General features: G+C 41.0%; 1 protein-coding gene across 2 annotated transcripts in view; it reads left to right on the top strand.

The window, feature by feature from the left end:
• Positions 1-20997, top strand: part of PHYHIPL (phytanoyl-CoA 2-hydroxylase interacting protein like) — a 132329-nt gene that overhangs the window by 60186 nt on the left and 51146 nt on the right. The window contains exon 1 of one of the 2 annotated variants that reach the window (XM_085064221.1): positions 18165-18312. The exons of the other annotated variant lie outside the window; for it this stretch is intronic. The gene's annotated coding sequence lies outside the window, so the exon portion shown is untranslated. Of the gene's footprint in view, positions 1-18164; positions 18313-20997 lie in introns of those variants that run through there. 2 annotated transcript variants of the gene reach the window in all.

Here is a 20997-nt window from a genome sequence, read left to right on the forward strand (position 1 = left end):
TGCAGGAGCCCAGCAGGCTGCTGTGCTTCCAGGGAGGGACACAGCAGCTGTCCTCCCAGCTTTAGCTTGTGCAGGGAATTTTCTCTGTACCCCAACTGCATAAATAACCAGGAGACCCAATTCTAGCTGCTACAATTGACACACATGTGGATTTCCTCCAGAAAAACAGTCAAATTCCACAGTAATCTAACATGACTTTCGAACTACCATAAGCAGCTTATCTTTTTCTTCTGTGACAGTGTTTCTAAGTAGTATGGATTTTGCAGATAGGATTTTAAGCCATGAAGAATGGAGCTATCTGCACTGAGGTAGCTGGAACCATTTAATTTGCCAAGTTTATCAAAAGCCTTTGGTCTGCACAGAATTCAGATAATATTTAGGGAAAATTAGGAACCTGGAAGAGGCTGAATCTGAATTAATTTTCTGATGATGGATATGTCTGTTAAGTGGTATTATAGAGACCTTTGCTTGTATTAATTACATTGGTGAATGAGAACAGATTAGTTCTGATTCAAATGCATTACTGCTGCAAAGCCCATCAGAAGATACTGGTGGAGAACGTTTTGTGCATCATAAATAAAATGAGAGAACATGATACGTAATTTCCTAAGTTCCTTAAAAAATGAGGTGAAAAAATCAAGGTTTACAGGAGAAGGCCAGTTTGATCCTTAAGCTCATATGTCGTAGTTCTTAGGCACCTAAAGTGTGGAGCATTATCAAAGATCCTAATTGTAAAGGTACATTTCTATTTCAAAATTTCTTCCTCTTTAAACACAGTAGCTGCAACTGGAGTCTAATTTATAAGGAGTAAAAGGAGTTACTTGGTGGGCCAGAAATCAGTGTTTACTCAGAAGCTGATGATCATGTCCTGATTACATCAGTGATGGATGTGATCCAGTGGAGAGAGAACCAGTCCTAAGCACTGTTGTCTATGATTCCCAAGGTCTGCTTTATCAGGGCTGAACAAAAATAAGGACAAATACAACATGTGTGCACACAAAATGCCAAAATAATCTCAAAGATCTCTAAGATTTTTCTAGATGGCCGAAAAGGCAGTATTCCTTGGCTATATGAAAATACTGTTTTGGCTAAAAGCATATCTTACTTTAGGAGAAAACTAAGGAAGGAATTAGAAGTACAGAAAGTAAGAAGTGGGGGGAAATCAAACAGCATACATTAAAAGTTTTGAAATGCAAAAGCGGAGCGGGAAAAAATCACCATCATTCTGCAAGAGCAGGGAATTTACTTAATGACATTTCCAAAAAATTGAGTAGTTCTCATTTTGTATAGAAAAGCAAGAAAAATCTTGGGGAAAAGATTTCTGACACAGAGAACTGAAGTCTGAGTGTAATTCTTGTGATCAGGCAAAGCTGATTTCAACCTCTGGGCTAAGTTTAGTTTCTGACTGCAGTGTATATTTCAATCAGCATTGCAAAATCAAGTCTGTAAAATGCACTTCAGTGCACAGGCTCAATGGGAGGTGCAGCTTCTCCATAATCTGAGAGTAAGCATTAAAAATGGGATAACACAGTGATTGGTAAAATACTAAATAACAGGATCAGTAGAGTGTCAGAGATATCTGAGCCACTTCCTAACCTGATTCACTGAGTCAATGGAAGAATTCATCTTTAGGAACAAGGATTTCCAGCTACAGCTATTGAAAGGGGTACTGTGTCTATTGCCGAATATAGCAGGCAACTGAGACAATATTTCATATGCAACTCCTAATATGTATTTAGAACTGGAAAAAAAAATCCCAAGATGGCTGAAGGAGGCAGAATAGATAGGAGAAAATGGGTGATAACAGTTTTGTATACTCTTGGTAAATTGGTATTGGGGAAGATGGTCAGATCATGGTTTTAAAAACAGGACAAATTTTTTTAAAAAGAAAACAAATCTAAAAACAGCAGTTAGGAGGCAAGCAGAGTCAGGTAAGAATTTCCAAACTGACTTTAGGGCTAGAGATAATGCCTTCCAGGGAGAGATTTTGAAGGTGCTCAGTCCTGCAGTACCATCAGGAAGAGGCTTGAGGGGCGACTTGATTACAACATACAAATACTTTAATGGGTTCTAATGGGCTCTTGAATCTAGTGGAGAAAGGCATGAGGAGGATCATGAGCTGGAAGCTGCAGCCAGAGGAGTGCAAGTAGTAAGACAGGAATGTTTAACAGTAACAGTCACTTACAACTGGAAAAAGATATCCAAGAAAGTGACATATCCTGCTGAAGTATCCAGTTTCTCACTGGCTGCCTTTCAGCATAGCATACATTATTCTAACAGAAAGTCACTGAATTCAGTTCTGGAGCTTTTCATAATCAGGTCTGGCTATAATATCTGCTTTTTCCCCATCTGGACCTCTATATCTTTCTAGTATAGATACACTCATATTGAGTAAAGAGCCCTAGAAACATCACTCTTTGGCTATAATAATGAACTCAAGTACATTCATTATTGTATAATATGTTGAACTGGCTCAAACATGGATTTATTTTCTGTAAAAAAAATGAAATTGTAAAGTTAGAAAAATCTGGACCTTCCTTTAAATATACTTCTGATAAATTCCTTCTCCCTCTCCTAAAAGTTGTAGTAAAAATGGGACAAAGACACAAAATAGGATCTTGAGTGATGCACTGGAGAATCTCAGATAGCTCATGATGCACCTGTGCCATATGGCGAAAGACATTTGTGGTGTATTGATTCTCACATTTCAGTTTTGGGATTTGTGCCTTCTGAAAAGCCCTGTGTTTCCAACCCCAAAGCCAGGTCACCTGAGTCATGTGTGTGTCAGCGGAGCAGCTGCTCCAAGTTAACAATTCTGTAGGTTTTCCAGCCTTTCTCTCCTGACCACAATAAACCATTGCATTGAGACAACTTTATCGTTCCAGAACCAGTCACTGGCTACTGCAGAAACTGCAAGGCAGGCAATAACTCATGTTAATTGTGATAAATTTCTGTGTCAATGTTTTAAAATAAGTGATCTCAAGCTCCATGTCCCATGAACCACACATGGTGTGTGCAGACTGGGAGCTGTACCTCGCCACAGGCTGGCACCTCCAGGCTGGGGCTTGCTGTCCCTGCCACTCCTGTGCCTTTGCCTGTCTCTCAGAAATGTTACAGCACAGCAGTGTGCAGCCTTGACATTGCAGTAAATGCTTACTTTTGTTATGCACACTGTGAAAAGAGAGTGCCTGCCACTATGAACACACTGAAAAATAATTCATCTGAACCAGCCAAGCTGAGTTAAAAGGCTCTGTCTTATTGTCCTGGGTTAGTTCACTACAAAATGCCAAAGAACACCTGGGAATGTGGGGAGAGTCAGTCTGCAGGCTGAAGTCCATCCTAAAATGAATTTTGTTTTTGTTAGAAAAACCTGAACTCCCTTTTTATAAGCCAGATATATATTAATTTACCAGCCATTCATCTTATCCAGTATGTGCCTCCAGAAGTGACCAGGAAAACAGTGTTCCTGGATACATCAGAGATTTGTGTGCTTAAAGACTGAAATGGATCTCTTCTGAATAGGTTGGGGTATTCATCTCAAACCTGTTGGGTTTCATTGCAAGGCTCTGGGGCTGGAAGTCAGCCTGCTTGCAAAGCACAGCACTAAATTTGCTAAGACCAGTTGGGATATTTAAGTAAACAAGAAGGAGTGTAGAAATTTGTGGAGTTTGAACATTAGGCAGAATCCTCCTGCTAACAAAATTAATGGTGAATTGTTAGCTTGTGCAGGAAAATACATGTTAAAGCAATTACAGGACAGTAAAGTAAATGTTTACAGAGGTTGCTGGAAAAATCTGGCAGTGATGTCTTGCTCTGTGGAACAGGCATTCATGGCAAAACTGTAGCAAAGTGATCTATTTAATCTGATTTATATGTACTTTTCTTCTTTAAAAAAAAAGCAACCAAACCATGAGTATGATTAGAATCAAAATAAATGCTAAAAGGGCAAATATTTATATGGGCTTCAAGTCAGAATTTTAGCTGTGATGAGGCCAAAATGAACACAGTCCAAGAGCCAGAAATTCTAATTGTATTCAGAACAATAGTTTTAAACAAAATAATCTGATCAATTTACTGTATAAAAGCCCACAGGGTCTATTAGTGCCAACATTTTATGCCTGAAAAGACAGCATGTTTTCAAAGTACGGAATAATGGGAGTTTTTTCAAAAACATCCTAGTAGGGAAAATGAGGACATAGAGCTGTCCCTTTGCAGGCAGAGGAAGGAACTCAGCAGTATTTATGAGGAATCAACCAGAGCTGAACTCTAGAAACCCAACAGCTCTGACTGTGCTGTGAGTGCAGAAAATGGCTGCCTGGGCGTACTTGGTACCTCTTACACACAATCAAGAATTTAGATGAAAGGTTTTGAGGACAAGGTAGAATTCTGTTGTTTTTTCTATGCACAGGCCTTCTTTTTGTTGGAACACAGCTATGGAGGGAGATGGCTCATGATGCAGGCAAGGGACAGAGCTGCAACTGCAGCATGAATACTCAAAACAAGAAAACAGGAAAACCAATTTTGCCAGCAGGATAGCTAAACATTGCTTTGAACCCAGCTGAACCTACAAAGCTTTTTGAGCATCCCATAACCTGTGGTGACAGGTGATTCCTCTCCTTTCAATCTTCCTTTGGTTTTTATTGTTATAATGAGCAAAACACCTCTTGATAGGGCTAAATTTTCACGTTAGGCTGGTTAGGGGCTGTCAGTACCGGGACTTCCCTCAAAAGATTGCCAAAGTTCCTGCCTTGGTGAGAGTGGAAAAGGAGATACTGAGATCTTTCACCTTCAAGTGCTGCCCTGACAGCCTTACAGCCATCCTCTGCCTCCCCAGCTGCAAAGCAGCAGCTCTGGCTGAGCTCCTGCAGCTTTAAACACATTTCTGATGTGTGTTTGTTTAAGCTTCTCTTTAAACACTGCAGTGTTTCTTTCCTGGGTCATTTCTCAAGGACTTTGCTATCCCTGTTGTTAGAAACATTTTTATTTTTTCATTTGTAAAGTGGTGAAGAGAAAGGTTGAAAGTGAGTGAAGTGACTAAAGGTGGCTTCTGACAAAATTTTCCTCTTAAAGTATTTGCACCTTGATATGAGAACACATAGCACCACTCCAGGATTTGAGGGTCATTCCTCAACAATCTCAAGGAAGTATGAAAGGCAGTTTCAGAGCAGAAATAAAACCTATCCTTGGCTCAGGCTCCCTGTCCTGTGTCTCAATAATTACAAATCAAAACTTCCATGCTCCTGATGCACAGATACAAATCACAAATAGCACCACCCAGGAGCTTTTTTACTGTCTGAGAAAAAAAATGCCACAATACCCTCACTGGTTTTGGGCTTTTTTCCTAGCTGTGCTTCATGATAAAGGTCTTGTACATTAAAACTGACACATACTCTGAGATACCATTTGATCTGCAGTTTTCTTCTTGTAGACTATGGCAACATTTTCAGGCTGAGCAGTGATATCTTGCCAGAAAAGCAGCCAAAGTTAGGCTTAAGCTTTCATAGCTTGTCTGTTCCTATTAACCACCAGTTGCTTGAAACTGAAACAAAAATACTGACCACCCAACTTGAGTATTTCTAGGACTGCTGTGCCTTTAAAAAAATAATGCTAAGAGCACTTTATGTAAATCACAGTTTAGTAACTGGTTTTTTTTTTTTCCCTCCAACCACATGTATAAAACATTTTGACCTCACAATATTCTCTACCAGCATCTGGTTTTTTATACAAATTATTTCCTATTATGTTGGGTGGGAGGGGAAGAGGTCATAAACAGACATTTTAAGCACAGGGCTCAAAAGGCTGGGAGTGCCCTACAGGTAATTTCAGCTCTAAATCATTTCTTTGGGTCTGCTCAAGCTCAGCAGGTAGTGCAGCTTTTTTGGTAGGTTGTGCCCAGTATGTTGCTCTGGGTTGTACTGTTCCACACAGTTCTTCCACAAACTATGTGCAGGCAGAAGGGCTTCAGACAAGTCTTATAGTCAGCTGGGTTTTGGTGTATCTCCAAGTGGGCAGGAGGATTGTACAGCACCAAGGACATCACTGCCTGCCAGCCAATGTCGATTTGGGCACTTCCTTTCCCCTCTGCCTCTCTGAGTGCTCCCTGGAGCTACAGAGCAGCAGGGCCAACATCTGCCATGCACATAATTCTCCCCCATCGGTCAGGTGTGTGCAGGTGAAAGCACTGAGGGTTTCTGTGCCAAATTTCAGACAGTGCTGTTGTTGCTGGGGTGCTCTCAGTGCCCCCACTGGAGGCAGAGTGGGCAGTGTGTGTGTGCCAGGAGGACATGCTGTGCCTGGGCTCTCCTGCCCCACCACTGAGGAGCCTTTCCAGGCAGAGGTCTTGACTCTTGTTGTGGTAGTATCGAGAAACTTGTATTCATTGGTAGCTGAACTGTCCTGTTAACACTGCAGAGCACATTAAATACCTTTCAAACCCTTTGTGAGAAGAGATGCTGTATAAATATAGCAGACTGGTGCTTCCTGTGTAGGTCTAATTCTTCTCTCTTAGTGAGGTCTCTCACTCCAGTAGGAGCAGGGCAGGATAGTACTTCTGAGAAATGTATTTCTTTGTGATCCATAGTGCTTGTGGAATAACACTCCTTTGACCTGCTCTGTGAAAAAGAGTAATATGTTTTATTCCCTTGCTCTGAAAATGCTCTTACTTTACCTTAGCAATGCACAATAATTGAAAGTTTCAAAAAACTGCTGCCTTTGTATTAATTCTTGCCCTGGATGTGGACTTGGACCTGAGTGGTTCCCTTCCAACTCACACACCGTGATTGTCCTTACACGGCAGTTGGGATTCAGCTTTTCTTTCCCCTTTCTTAGCTATGTGTTTTGAATATCCTTTTGTCTCTATCCTGTCACAGCACCACCATGGAGCTGAGGTCAGATTTTACATCTGAATGCTTTCCTCAAACAACTGCGTCCTGTTTTCCCTCCCAATTCCACGAATGGGTACAATAAACTTTATCAAGCACTATATATAATGATTCCCTTTTAAAGAGCAAAATGTTTTTTCTAGCTCTTGTTTTTGTTACTCCTGGTGACTGAAAGCTCTGTAAAGTCTCTTCCTGTGGCAGGCTTACTCTCGGTGGGATGCTTTAGCAGCTTGCAGCATGTGAACAGACATGTGCCATTTTCCAAGGCAAGCACCCATTTGTTAGTGAGAGCTGCTTGCTCTCCTCTCCACAGGAGCCCTTCCCCACTGACCTTTTGAACCGCCAAAGCAAATCGAATTATGTAGCTCCACAAAATGGAAACCAGCATTTGGGCTGTGTGAGGGAAGTGTTCCAGCTTCAGTGCAGTTGCCCAGGGAAGCAAAGCCAACAGAGAAACACATTGTCCTGGATGAGTAAAGAATGAGGGCCTGCTAAACAAGTTTTGTCTCTCAAGTTTGTATTATCTTTCTTCTGTCATCTCTTAGGCAAGACTGCATATGCAAGATTATAAATTTTTGCAAGATTTTTCATGTTTGGCTGTGATTGATGTAATCCGTGCAGTACCTGCTAATAGGTTTCCAGTACTGGTGAGATAGTGGGAACCAGTGCCAGAAATAACAGCCCTAAGTTCATAAAGGCCATATGTGCTTTCAGTCTTGTGACAAAGGAATGTAGCAGCTCTTGCAAATGGGACACCTCTACATCTCTGCTTCCCAGGCTCCCTGCACACCAGGCAAGCGATGTGTGCTGCCCTGTGAGCCACGTAGATCCTCTAGGTGCATCACACAACATGTGGGGGCACAGCCAGCAGCCCCAGAGAGGGGAGGGGGATCTTGGAGCAAAGGGCCTGGCAAGGCAGAGTGTCTGTGGGCTCCCAGGGTAGCTGCTCTCCTCCCCTGGCCCTCCAAGCAGCTGATATGGCTGAGCAGAGGAGCACAGGAGCAGTGGCAGATCCCAGCCTGTGACAGCAATGCTGTGGGGATTCACAGGAGCACACATTTGTCATGACAGGTCAAGTTCAGTGAAAACTGGAGGCAGGGCAAAAAAAGGTTTCCCTCTAAAACTGCAAATAATATTGAAGAAATTGATTGAACTGCTACTGTTGAACTAAATTCTTAAAAATATTACCATGAAACTACCTTCCCTTTGATGTGTGTTTCAGATGTACTAGTTCCCTAAAATGGAGTTAGAATGGCCACACCTGCCCTCAGGAATGCTGCATGATTGGAGTTGTAGCTCAAGATGATCCTAACCCAGAGGCATTTCCATGGCCAAGCTGAATTGTGAATTGAAGTAAAGAATACTTCTTAGCTAATCTTTGCTGGATTTCTTTTCCAGTAACACATCAGCTCAAATCTTGTTGCATTTCAAGTCTGTCTTCTTGAGAACTATGTCCTCAAGCTTGAGAGGATGGCACTGATTCGAGCAGGCTCATCTAAAATGCCTTCATCTTTCACGCAAAGATGCTTACAAGCTTACACAACAGCAGTGAGTCATTCACATAGGATCATGGCTTTATTCACATAGCAAAAGCAAAACTGGTATTCTCTGTCCCCACAACGGCTGTGCTTTATACCCTGGAAAAAATTAATTATTAGTGGCTGATGACACCTCCTTAGTGGACAATCATACTGTCATTCATAAGTATTAACTTATTTTCCATGTTCCTTTTCCTTGTTTCCGAGTGGAAAGAAATATGAATAATATTTCTGCACTTCAAGGACAGGAGCAGGAAAGGTCAAAGGTGCTAAAAGCCCCTCTCATATGTTAGAGGCACAACAGCTGTCAGTTTGCTCTTTGTCCTTAATACTGTGTTAATTAACCCCATTAAGAATGGCATATAGTTGATATAGGGTTTAACTGTGAACATCAGTCTTTTAGACTGAGGGCATGATTCAGCAAGTCCCTTCTGCATCTGCCTGACAGTAAGAATGCACTAATCTCCCAGAAGTTAACTGTAATGCATGGCTGAAGGGAAGGCACTGGGGCTGGGTCAAAGCTGTGAAATTGAGCAAGGTTGATTTTAAATAAAACCAGCTTTCACTGCAGCTGGGATCCGTCTCTTTTGCATTTGGCTTTATAAATTTCAGGTATGTAGCCAAGGTCAGCCATGTAGGTGGAGCTGGTCACTGGAGAGGATCTCAGGCTGAGGATGGAATAGAGTGAGGTGCCTTTCCTACTGCTTGGACTGTAGAGGGAGCCTAGGTAGCTGTCAGACTAAATCTCTAATATGTACATGCCTGTACATGGCCAGTGAGGTGGATCCTACCTAATTCCTGACTCTAGTGGTAAGCTCATGTCAGATGTATAATCAGACCACATTGTTCAGCAAAAACAAGAAGAAAAATCCATGTTAAGCGAAGGATATATGGCAGGATATATGGCAGGATATATGGTATGAGGGCTTTTTCTTTGTTTAAAAAAATCAGTTCTTTGCTGGTTTCAACTAATTATCAACACCACAAGACAAACTAGCTTTTAATTTTAAATAATTTTTAAATATCTAGAAATAGGACATCATGTTTAAATAAAGCAAGCAGCCATGTTACAAACCCCCGTAGAGCAAGGACATTCAGATTTAATGCTTTTTTAGGGCTCTAACTTTGTGCTCAAGTAGACATCTTTACAGACTACAAACTTTAGAATAACATAAAATAAATGTGTTCTATGCCAATATCATTGCCTAATCATCTTTCTGGTATTATTCTGTTTTTGTACTGAATGTCATTTGGATCTACAGATCTGCTGCATTGGCTGTAGACAAAAGAGAAAACACGTGTGCTAAAATTTGATACACAAATCAATAAATCGTATGTCCCTTTAAATATAATGAAAGTAAAGGCTCGCATTGATCTACATCAACTCTGATTAGAGTTGCGTGGTATTCTCTTTGGAAAAAAAAAAAGCAGAATAGCTGCTGATGAGTGAATTATAGGCATCAGATGTTACATAGCTGGCTCTCATTGCAGCCAGGCAGAGGAAGCAAAACAAGCAGGGAGCCACAGGGATTTACCAGCTTCTATAAAATAGTGTCTGTTTAAAAGTGAGGGTTTGCAATGTATTTTCCACAGCTCAAGTGTTCCTTACAATTTTCATCAGTCAGGAAAAGAAAAAAAAAAAAAAACCATAGATGAGAAACCCATCTCTGAGCTGAAGAAATACTGGCATGCTTTGCCCATTGATTTAAGGTTTTGATTTTAGGGAAACTTGCTAAGTGCACAATATCATGCTGCCAACACATTCTGAGCAGAAGCAAAACTCTTCCCAAGATAGATCTATCTTCGTTTTCCTATGACATATAATTTTTAAAATTAGGTATCTAAATGCTTTGCACATTTACATGCTCAATTTTGCTGAAAAGTGCTGCTCTTTCTGCCCCAGGATATTACCTGTACCTGCCCTCTGCAGCCTCCCTCCAGCCCTCCCTGTGCAGGACAGCCCCTGTAGGTAAGGCAGCCTCCTCCAGCTCAAAAGCTGGTGAGGTGCCAAGATCTCCAGAAAGGCAGAAAGTCAAAAATCCTCTTTGGCTTCCTTCACAGCTTGTTAATTCATACTTCATTTTTATTTGGTGACTTTGGCTTGAGCATGTTGCATATCCAGATTGTCTGGGTTGGGAACACTGTATCATCAAAACTCACTATTGACACGGTGTTGCTTTGCCCTTGACTGTAGCTTTGTTTGATTGTCGTCCTACATTTTGTACAATGTGTTTTCCAAAGTGAGGTTGCAAAGAGGAATGTGGAACAGAGAGGAGCCAGTTGTCAGACTTGTGGGCACATGTAAACCCCTGTGTGAGAAGGGTCTCTGGAGCTGGGGATGTGGGGCAAAATGCCAGCCCTCTCTGTGGGCTCAGAGTGCCTACTTACCTGGGAAATTCTGCAGCTTCTGTATCCCAAATAGATTGGGATATATTCTTTATCCCAATACAAAGCTGCATTCCCAGCTTCTGTATCCAGTCTGCAAATGCCTACATGCATGTCCTCCTCAACCTGGCTGTCTTGTACTTAAGGACAGGGAACACTGTCAAAGAATAAACAAAAGCCTGCTGAGAAAAATAGGGAAGACAGTGGTTGAGCACCACTTTTTTCCTCTCTTCATTTTCTCTTTCTTGTAAAGTCACAACCCTTACCTATGGAAGTGAGTGCTGCTCAGACCTCATAAATGAGCTCAGGTAGCAATGGACAGTACTACATGCAGTTACATAGATTCCAGGGGCATCTCATCGTGTAATTTACCATCACTTGTTCTTCTGACTACTAGCATTCCTCAGAAATGGACGACTGCCTCCTCTCCCAGACCAAACTTCTCCAAAACACAGACTATTCTGAGTTGGAACAAACCCACAAGGATCATCAAATCCAACTCTAAAGTGAATGGGCCATGCAGGTTGAACCCACAACCTTAGCATTATTAGTGCCATGCTCTAAGCTAAGACCTTTTCAAAGCACATGAAACAAGTCTGTAAGACAAGACTTGTGGGTAGAAAGCAGGAGAACAGCAAGCAGATCTGGCTACAAGTTGAGAACCTTTCCTTTTGAAGAAAACCACCACAACCAAGCATCTCTCCGGAACACGCTATCCAACCCTGAATAAGATTTAGCATTGCTTTCCTCTAGCATTGGATGAAGTAGGTTGGTGCAATCAACTTAGGTTCTCCCTGCTTCATCTGTGTGTTTTTCCTCAGGACTCCATCTCACCCCTTGCCTTGCTGTAAATTCAGAGAAGCAAGAAATTTCTGTCACATGTTGTACCCTTGCTGCTAGGGTTGTGCTAAGGGCCTTAGATTTTCTCCTAGCTGTTGTCTCTCATACCAATTCTTACCATGTTAATCATTAGGCAGTACCATGGCTCAGTGCAAAGTGCAGTGCTGGGTTAACTGTGGTGCCACCAGTGCATCTTGCTCTTGTTGACTCTTGTGGAAGCTCTGATTTCATGTTGCTTGTTATCAAAAGCTATCATGTGATCCTTTACACCCAACTTTTTCACAAGTTAAATCTGTACATTCTTCAAAACAGGAGCAAAAGGCTCATTTCCTTGCCATGCCCCAGCAAAACTGCTTTCCTGACACAGTGCAGGACTACTGAAAGTGTTTGTAAGGATGGAAAAATACATTGGTATATTTTATTGGCTTATTTGGAGCTTGAAATGGAGGAGCATGCAGAAAAGTAGGACATCAGTGGCTCATGCTCCTGCCTGACATTGATATAGAAAACCACTTTGGGATTTACTTTAGGAAGGGACTATGTGAGTAGGTCTCTTCTCTGTCCATGAGAGTACAGCTGGGGAATGCTGTACTCTTCATTCTCTGCATCTTCAGATTTTACTCATAATCCTCTAAAAATATGGGCAAATTGATAAATAAAAGCTGTACTTTGGAAACAGTACATCTTCTCTTTCTTATCAGAGAGAATGTTTTGTGCCATACCTTCAAATATACTAGAAAATCCATGCTTTTGTATTGTCTCTCAGTGTTTGTGTTTATTATTGAATTCTTTTTTACACTGATTAAGAAGTACTGGCTGCCCACAAAAGATTAAGAATCCATGTAGATGGTTTATCTAAGCTCAGATCTTGTATACAATTAAAATCCTTTTGCAATTTTATCTATGCTTTGAAATTCAAATGGTTAAGAGAAAAGCTCCTTAAGCAGATTGCAGCTAGTTAGAAATTTTATTGTATATAAATTGTAAGTACATGCTTACGGACAGATATGCATAATGTGATAGTGTATTTTGCTTTAGCAGAGTCGTGTGGATTTAGAAAAGTCTCCATTTCCAAACCACCAGAAAGTTGCATAGGACCTCTCCCTGTGCTGCAGATAAGACCTGCATTGTGGTCCTGTTCTTGAAAAATCACAGATCCCCACGGTTTGTTTAAACCCATTACAGAGGCTGAGTTCCATGTCTCATAGCCATCAGAGCAGCACACTGGAGTTAAGAGGTGGAATGCTACTGAAATTCTATAGGAATTGGGCAGCTAGCTCCTTCAGACCCCTTGGAAAATCCCTGTCCAAATGTGGAGGAATAAACAGCTGCAGAACAGATTATAGCCTCACTTGGAACAACTTTTATGAACATGTGAATGTGAAATATTCTTTAGGCCTTTCCTGTCCCAACTCCCTGCTCTTGTTCAGTGCTAAACTCATCCTCAGCTCTGTGGAGCAAGATGCTGTGCTTTAAAAACCATCATGTTTTAATGTATAAAAAAGCCTTTTTTTTTTTTTTGGCCCGGATTGAAATGATCTTCTCTTGGGCTTTGAATCAGTTTTTGTTTTCAAAAAATTCTGTATTTTAATATAGACAGCAGGCTGGAAATGCCAGCTGTCTGAACATATTCAGCAGTGTAAAACTTCAGAATAAGTCCCAAGACAGAAGAGTTACTGGCCAGAGAGTAGAACAGGTAATTAAAGATGTTTAATAGGGGTATTTAACAAATAGCACTGTGGTTTATCACATAGCTCTACAGTTTATCACACGAATATCACTTCCAGGCATTCCTGGCTGTATGTAAAATATTCATTCTAGCCCTGGCGTTTTTTCCTGCTTGAATATAATGTTTCATGGGAACAGTAAAACCTGTAGAAGTCAGAGATCAAAGCTGAATGTTATTTCCAAAATACCAATGATACACAGAATGCTGTCATGGAAACCTTCCTTGCAGACCCTTAGCTGCATAATGGGCCATCATCCCATGCTGTGCCGTGGAACTATACATCTGTCACCACACCAGAATATGTGGTCTATAAATTGTAGTCACAATAAAAATACAGATACCATCACATGATGCTGCTTTTCATGCCTGGATATTCATCTATACATTGCAAAGATGTGGGATCAGATGGGCTTTGTTTCCTTAAGAAAGCTGGAATTTCCTTTTTGCTCTGAAACACATGCTAATATTAAAAGAAGATATGAAGTTTTCCAATTACATAACAAAAGGGATTATATTGTGCCAGACTAATTTCCAAGCCTCATATCTCAGAGAAAATCCAAATTCTTGAATGAGAGACTACAAAGCTCTGCAGATAGATAAGCTCTGAGAATGCAGGTATCAGCTTCCTCTGGGTTTGGGATATTTAGGTGAGGGAGACAATACACTCAGGCATGTCTCAGTATGGTTTTAGTTGAGTCTTCAGTTTTCAGGCAGGCTAAAAAGACTGAATCAGGACATTTGAAATTTATTACAGGAAGGAAAGAGGTAAATCATTGATCTTTTCTTGATTTGGATTTAGATTGTTCCCAGTAGCTGATTCCTACAATATGTAAGTGAAATTCTTTCTTTTTTGCCTTTCAGTGCCTAAAGGGCATTGATGAATATTTGAACAGTTTGCACTAATTATAATGCATGTTAAACACAACCCCCAAACCCCTCAAAATTTGCATGATGGAAATATAGTAATTCATTAGTCTTAGTTATCAAACATGATCAAAGAAAAATAGAAATATATATGCTTCTCTACACCTGTATAGGCACTGTAATTAATCTCTGTCCCTTACTGCATCTTCTCAAAGAGTCACAGGAAATGCTACAAGTTATTGTAACCTAAAACTCTATTACGATTGTCCCTTATTGTAGGTCTATCTCAAAATAAAAAGTGAAGAGAACATCAAACTCTGTCATTCACACGCAGTGTGTTCACAAACAAGTGTTGGAAATTTTGTCCTATAAAGTATTCAGTTTGGTGTGGGGTTTTCCTAGATCTCACTGCACAGTAAATAAGATGACAAGGAAATAATGAGATGGGCTACACAAAAACAATGACCATAGAAGATCTTAGCACAAATCAGGAGCTGCCACAGATTAGTGAGTTGGGCTCCAAGGAATAATGAGCTAAGAGTAGGACGTAACAGCCTTGGGAAATCTCCTGGAAGGTAATGGTACTTATAGCACCATGGTATCAGCTAAGCTCTGTGGCCTTTTATAGACATTGTCCCACAACCACAGCAGGGACAAGGAAGGAGGTGTCATCTGCATGTTGTGGGGTAGTGGAGAGTACAACAAAGCCTACTTTTCACTTCTTTTTTTATTTTCTTTTTTTTTTACCCTGACATTGCATTTGTGACTCTACCTCTTCCCCTGTCTAACAGATCTGGTTTTCAGGTCAATGAATGCTACTAAGTTTATGCCAAAGGTGAGAGGGGTTAAGTTTCCCTTGTTTCTCTATACAAGTCCAACAAAGTGAACCTTGAGTAAAAGAAAGCTCTTAATGTACTTTCAGGCTGAACAGACCTACCTGCTCTGTTCATACTCCATGCTGTGGTTCTTACTCCTAAGCACAAAACATTTTTGATTACTCAGCTTGGAAGAACTCACCATGCTGACTGACCACTAACCCATATTCTCAACTTCTGGTTTAGTTATGTTATGATAATTGCAAACAGATGGGATTAAAAAAAAAACTGGAGTAGTTTGTATGAGTTTGCCCTGATTTTGGAGGCTTTCTTCATTGTATCACAGAAAATACTTGTTCTACCTGACTTAAAGCTGTGCATGGGGTGTATTGGAAAAGAATGTCTCTCAGATCACAAACATGAGTTTCTGACTTTCTAGCCAATATTTAAACTTCTCAGAAGTTCCAGTAATTTTTGGAAGAGGTCTTCTGCCTTCTGCTTGCATTTCCTCTCTTTTAATAGGAAACTTTTTTTCTGCATCTCAAAGTGAAGAAAAGTACACTTCATTAAGCCTGCAATTGTCCAGAACTCAGAAGTGTAGATTGATTAGCAAATACTCTACAATAGCTCTTATAATGGAGAGCTTTAAATAAATGGGTTTTAAACTATTCTTACAGTTTCTAGTGCTTTTTATACAGTCCAGACATGCTGTGTACACTATTCTTTGACTCTGCTGTGTTCCTGGAGGGGAATGAATTAGAATATTCTGAATGCCTTATATAATGTATTTAGAGAAGTTTTTTGTTTGTATCTTTGTCTGAATTTCTTGGACTGAATTAATTAATGGCAAAGTATAAAAGCCAACTTTGAAATCCTAGCTGACTTATACACTAGAGCTCAATTTGTATTCTACATCAAGGAAATGTTTGGATTTGAAAGAAGGACACCATTATCAAAAAGATTTCTGTAGATGGCTCTGTTCATCAGAGCGCCATCTCTTTGCCACAGAAGTGCAGTTTTAACATTTGGGTAATTCAAAAGGAAATTGATTTTTTGATCAGGGTACATATTTAATTTCTTATTAAAAATTAAATGCAGAGCAGGAAATAGTAACTGACTTGAGATAGGAAAAAATTATAAAGATTGCATTTGTTTAAAACAACATTAATTTCAGGTAGAGAGATAAAAGTCTGTAGCCTGTAAACTTTTACATTCCTGTGGAAATCTGATGGCGTAACAGCTTCTAGGAGAGAGAAACATCCTTTCTCTTTTCATATTCTTATTTACATTTGTAACTATATTTCTTTGCCCAGTAGTATACCACTGCAGTAATACATAAGGATTAGTTTGTCTAGCTTCCTTGAAAGTCAGTGCAATAAAATAATTTGCATCCATTTCCAAAGAGTTTAATCAGTTGGTCACTGGAGGATTAGGGAAGTTGGCAGCAAAATCCTGCTTTTGTCTTTGTGGAAAAGGGTTATTCATGAAATGCCATGTTCCAGTTCAGACAACTAAAGCAGTAGCTGAGAGTGTGTCACTGTGTGTGCCTCACCCCTCTGCCTGCTCCACTGGGATGGGCAAAGGGGAGCAGATGCAGGTCCTGCCTGCACACCTACGCTCTCCTAGATTCCAGCTGCTACATACAGGGAAGGGCTTTCCTGGTGCGCAAAGCAGCTCTGCCTAAGTGATAACAGGGAAAATGACAAAAAAACCCTAAAAACCCCCACATCATTTAGGGCTGTAAGACAAATGCCAGCTTCTGTTAAAGCTGCTGGAATTTTCCCAGAGTTCACTGCAGGAGCAACATGAGCTTCTGGTCTGTACCTGGTGGGGCCCAGGGGGAGTTGGACATCCCCTGTTTGTGGCAGACTGCACCAGTGCTTGTGTTAGAGCTGGAGGAGCCAGAAAGCTCAGCAAGGAAGGCCAGAGGGTTTTGAGTTTGTGTATCAAGTTCAGGAAGCATGGGGGAATTTTTCCAGTCTAGAGTTCTCAAAGCATGGAGAGGACCAACCTTGGTGATTTTTTTCTGATCTATTTCTTGTGTTCTCAGGCCTTGAAATTTGTGTGGTCACACAGATCTGTGCAAAGTCAGTGTAATGGTCCAGTAGCTCATATATATAGCACCTAGCCAGTAGGGTACTAAGACTTCTAGGTAGATGAAGGATGTTGTCTTTATGTTTTCCAGGATTATTATCCCTGTCAAAGAGAAATTGGACAGGAAGAGTAGAGTATTGATAACATTGTTTATCCTTTTAAATATTTATAGTGTAGGGAAAGAGTTGGTTGAGAAGGTATTTTCTGGTTTCAAAATAATTTTTCTCCTCACACTAGCAACTGGGGTTTTTGTTCTTTGCAAACATTATATATTTCCTGCCTCATTTATTTATCTCTGTGGAACTTTGGCATGGTTTTGAGAAATATTCAACACTGTCCAGTCTGTGTCTTTAGAAACAGTAGAGCATTAAAGACAATTTTGTAGCATCAGGCTCTGAATGAGAGTATTTTTCACAGTTGCATCATATTACCTTGTCCTGTTTCTCTGATACCAGCAAATTTTCATTCCTACAAGAGACAGCATATTAGGATAGGAGCAGTAGCTGTTGTACAGAAAGCCCAGCCTCTCTGGCCTATTTGACACTGGGCAATCATGGATTTCCTCCAGAGCTGTTGAGAGCACTGTGGACAAGCCTGTGTTTATACTCCTGCAGTACAATGTGAGCAGTGGCACAGAAATGCTGCTGGGCTCCTGCCAAAGGGCCACACAAAGGCAGCCAGATCATCTCCCTGCAATGCAAATGCGATGACAGTGGCAGCACGGGAAGCCTGGCTGTGCAGCCACCTCCTCCTCTCCCCTGCTCACACTCCCCAGTTCTGGTACTGGGAGGTTACCAGGAGCACTGGCTGCAAAGGGATTTTGGTAGTCACACTGCCTTCAGAACTCAAAGCTCACACCCATCTGACTTTGGGATGGGACTGGTAATATCCCAGGAGCCTCACTGACCCTTCCCTTCAGGTGTCTTTGGAGCCTGGCAAGTGGCCAGAGTGGGCAGGACCATTCCCTCATGAGGCCCCAACAGAATTTCCAACAAAACCTCTCTTCTGTGTGTCCGAACGAGGGGACTGGCAGGAGCTGGGGGAGGAGCACCAGGAGGGCAGTGCAGAGCCCTCAGTGACGGAAGGGCCCACGGAGAAGTTGCTTTCCCCAACGAGAGCAAAGGCAGCCCCCAAGGCAGGATCCCAGACGGTCACCTGGGCACAAGGTACAGCACTCCTGGGGCACAGGGACACTGCAGAGAGGGAGGAGAGGGAACTGGGAAACAGCTGAGCAACTACGAGAGCAAAGGGATAAAGAGAGCAGAGAAACTAGGATGGAGGGGCTGGGAAGAACCTGAGCTACTGCCTGAAGGGAAAATAAGATTCAGTGGAATGCTCAGATATGCAGAAAGTAGGGAGTGGTGATGCTATGGGGAGCAGAAGGAGAATTTACTGTACAATTAATGGTTTGGTGCAATCCCCAGTATACAGTGACTGAGGGAGTTGAGTGGGAATACCCTCATTACAAGGACAAATATGACAGGCATTTTTCTTCAAATTTGTACTTTGCTTACATTTTTTTTGTTTGGCTCCCACATGTCTCCAGAATTTGTCAACATATTTATATTTTTCTACAATTTTCAACACATGATATTTTTCTACATTGCTGATCTTCTCCTAAGCCATGAAGTCAGAAAACTCTCTAAAATTAATTTTCAAACCCAGAAGTTTCCCTTCCTGAAATCAGCAAATAAGGGATTCACTTCATCCCAGTCCGTCGAGTTTCCCATCTGTTACCATTTCCATGAAATGAATACTTTTCAATTTTTTTTTTGGAGAAGGGGAGTATATGTATGTGATTTGGAAATAAGATGTAAGTGATGGTGCCCTCTTCTGAAGGGATGGTTAGACCTGCTCTTTAGTATGAGTATTTGACAAAGCTCAAATATGGTTTGTTTTCTTGGACTTGAATGTCTTAGGATCATAGATGCTCAAAGGTAAAGGTTTACTTGTTTGTTTGTTGCTTGTTTTCTGAGTAGAGTTTTATTTATTTATATATGTGCAAAATGCTCTATTCTACTGGGTGGGATGTCAGACTATTTATTTTGACACCTGTTTAGTGCTTTTACTGTGCGACTGAATTGGTTTTGCTTTAAGTCCCCTTAAGATTGTAAACCCCACTGGAGTAGTGGTTCACTATTAAATGAAAAGTGAATAGTATTTGCTTTATAAATTTCATAAATATAATCTTCCATTTATATGAATCTCACATGGGTCAGCATGCTTGGATTTACTGAATTTGTTTTTCCATTTTAATTCTTATTGGAAAGTTAGTTACAGAGGGCATTAAGTTCCAGCTGTCTTTATTTTGATACAAGATTATTTACTGCTTGATTAAGAAAACTTTTCCAAAAAAACACTGCCTATGTGATGGCAGAGTACTCTATGCAAAATGCAGTTACACAGTATTTCCCCATTAATATTTCCTCATTGATATTTCTCCTAAGACTTGTTTGGTGTCTGGAAGGCAGGCTGAGGACAGCTGGCCAGCTCAGCCGTGGCTTCAGCCTTATGCTGTGGTTATCAAACACACAAACCACACAGCAGCATCCACAGGACAGATCTCCACCCATGGACTGGCTTCAAGCCAGGCTTAACTCACCAAGTAGGATCTGCATGAAGAGAGAAATCAGAGCTGGAAGCAGCAGCCACGGGGATGCATCTCAGCCCCTCTGAGCAATGTGTGAGTGAACGCATTCCAGCTCTGCCATGTCCTTGGGACACTGGGAGCGCCACGGCAGAGAGCAAGGAGGATTCATGCCTCAGTTTCTTTGCTGTCGAGCCAGGCTGGTGATGGCAGCATGAGGCTGCTCTTCCCCTTCCGTGGTAAATACAAACGAGGCAGCAATACAGTACAGCCTTGCTCTTCAGCTGGAAAACAAGTGGTGACTTTGCAGAGTGCTGGGGTTCCCCATCCCCTGTCCTTGCTGGGGTCAGCCCATCCCCACAAGCTCTTCACTCCTCTGTGATGGGCTGACCCCACGCTGGCAGGAAAACATTATACCCACCTCTGCCTTAGTCTTTCTGGGCCACCTGCTGCTAAAATCAGCCTGCTGATGTCTCACAGAGCAACATTTCAGGAGCTTCATTTTCTTTCAGAAGCTGCCATTTTATGTTTGGGGTTTTGCTGTGAGGCAGTGTTGCTGTTTGATACTTTTCTACAGCTATGAATTCCAAGCTTTTAGGTTTAAGAGATAGGCTGGAGAAAGTATCTTCCTTTTCTTGTGCTTATGCCAATAACTGTGAATGTAAATAACTGCATTAATGAGGCTTGTTGAAAGTGTTTTATCAGGAAATGTTAAAGTCATTAACTTTTCAGTAAGCAAGTGTAAATGACCCTTCTTATATTTGCATGTGAAACGATAAAACTTAATTTCCTATGCATACAAGGGCTTTTTTGTCCATCATAGTAGCCAAAGTACTTTAGTGTGTAATTTTGTCATTTTAGTTTGAAATAGCACTGTCATTCAGTACTGTCTTTTTTTTCCCCTATACTGCCTTACATTCCCAAATTCTTTCATTAGAGACAGCCTATGTTTATGTGAATGTAAAAATGAATGCATGGGTGATGTTCTGTGAGTAGAATCCTCATTTTGGAGGCTGGTTGGAGAGTGAATAGGCATCATTAATACCAAATGGAAAATTTTCTTTAGTCACGTAGTCAGTTGGTTTTATTAGTGGTTTTGTCGGACAGTTTGTTATATAGTATATATTTTGAGTTTGCTTCAGTTCCGTTTGTTTTACTTGCATCTATAAATCAAGCTTTTTGAGGCTTCACAGACAAAAATTCCTGAAAATCTCAGGGGGTTTGGTTCTTCAGAATGATGACATTTCAGTTGTTGATGTCATGA

Source organism: Lichenostomus cassidix, chromosome 6, assembly GCF_008360975.1.
Source record: "Lichenostomus cassidix isolate B80296 chromosome 6, HeHo_3.0, whole genome shotgun sequence".
Taxonomy (NCBI): Eukaryota; Metazoa; Chordata; class Aves; order Passeriformes; family Meliphagidae; genus Lichenostomus; species Lichenostomus cassidix.